Source organism: Chenopodium album, chromosome 1 (genome assembly GCF_948465745.1).
Source record: "Chenopodium album chromosome 1, dcCheAlbu1.1, whole genome shotgun sequence".
Classification (NCBI taxonomy): domain Eukaryota; kingdom Viridiplantae; phylum Streptophyta; class Magnoliopsida; order Caryophyllales; family Amaranthaceae; genus Chenopodium; species Chenopodium album.
Genome location: NC_137834.1, coordinates 13,281,555 through 13,283,246, shown reverse-complemented (window position 1 = coordinate 13,283,246; position 1,692 = coordinate 13,281,555). Strand labels below are relative to the sequence as shown.

General features: G+C 39.0%; 1 pseudogene; it reads right to left on the bottom strand.

The window, feature by feature from the left end:
- Window positions 1-254: 254 nt before the first annotated feature.
- Window positions 255-1,299, bottom strand: LOC145628550 (putative mitochondrial protein AtMg00310 pseudogene; annotated as a pseudogene).
- Between the last annotated feature and the right edge of the window lie 393 nt (window positions 1,300-1,692).

Genomic DNA, 1,692 nt, shown 5'->3' with positions numbered 1-1,692 from the left:
CTTTGCAGCGGTACACTCAAAAGTAGCCTGTAGAATAGATTCTTTCGGGGCGTTACAAATAGTAGAGCTCTTCTCTGATACAATGTGGCGGTAGAAAAGACGTTCCTTGACAGCAAGGAACCCTTTGCAAGCCCTCCATAGAAAGTGCTTCAGCTTCGGAGGACACTCAATTGACCAGACTAACCTCCATATCTCGTCCATATCCACATTTTTCCCTCCATTGTGCTCCCTTTTGCTAAACCAATATCCCGACTTCACATTATTAGAACCATTTCTCGATGGCCACCAGTACATTTGGTCAGGGGGTGATTTGGAGATAAAGGGATAGACAGAATTTTCACTTTACCCGCCTCATTGAAGTTGCTAGAAATGGCATCAACATCCCACACCCCATAATTATGATCGATCAAGTCACTAACCTTCAATTCCAGATTACTTAAGGCTGTAGGAGTCGGTACAATGGCAGAAGAGTTGCTAGGCAGCCACACATCGGTCCATACCTTAATCGAACTCCCATTACCTACTCTCCATTTGAGGCCATCGAGGAGCAACACCTTTGCACTCCACATACTTCTCCAAGCAAAGCTTGGGTCATAGCCAGAAGATGCCTCAAGTACATCACAATTTTTAAAATATCTTGCCTTCAAAAAAGAGTGAATGAGGGTACTCGGGTTGTGATGTAGTCTCCATAATTGTTTTGCAAGAAGGGCTTGGTTAAAACATTTCAAATCACGGAGACCCAATCCCCCAAGGGCTTTTGGTCGACATAAAAGCTCCCATCTCTGCCAATGCATCTTACTACTAGCTTCCGTAGACCCCCACAAAAAACAAGCCAACATCGAGTGCATCTCATCTACAAATCCGTCGGGAAGTTTGAAAATACTCATCATGTATGGTGGAATGGCTTGAGCAACCGCTTTAATGAGCACCTCTTTCCTCGGTCTTGATAACAGTTTCTCTTTCCACCCCTGTAGCTTTTTCCATAATCTCTCTTTCAACCCTGCAAAAACAGCCTTTTTTCAATCTTCCAATAATAGTCGACAAGCCTAGGTACTTCTCATGTCGTTCAACTTCCCTCACCCCTAAAATATTAATTATCTCCTGCCTCCTGTTCGGACATACTTTCTTGCCAAAAACAACTTCCGTTTTGCATAAATTGACATTCTGACCAGAAGTTCTCTCATATGTCACTAGTAGAAAAAACGCTATTCGTAACTAACAAAAACGGGCTTTTTGTAACCAACATTGGCCGTTACAAGTACTGGGGTTACAAATAGTCCTTTCAGTTGTAACGGACATTGTCCGTTACAAATGGGTACCTATTCGTAACTAACAATTGTCCGTTACAAATGGGTAAATATTTGTAACCCACAATTGATATGTCAGTTACAAATAGGTACCTAGTTGTATCGAACATGTTAATTGTTGGTTACAAATGCTCATTTTCGATATTAAAAAAAAAACCTAGCAAATTCTAGGTCGATGCAACTTTTATTATTATTATTATTATTATTATTATTATTATTATTATTATTATTATTATTATTATTATTATTATTATTATTATTATTATTATTATTATTATTATTATTATTATTATTATTAATCCTAAGGGCACCAATTCAACAACCAAAAAAAGGTAAAAATTAATGGCTTAACCCCGTCCCACTGCCCCCACAACACACCGACAAA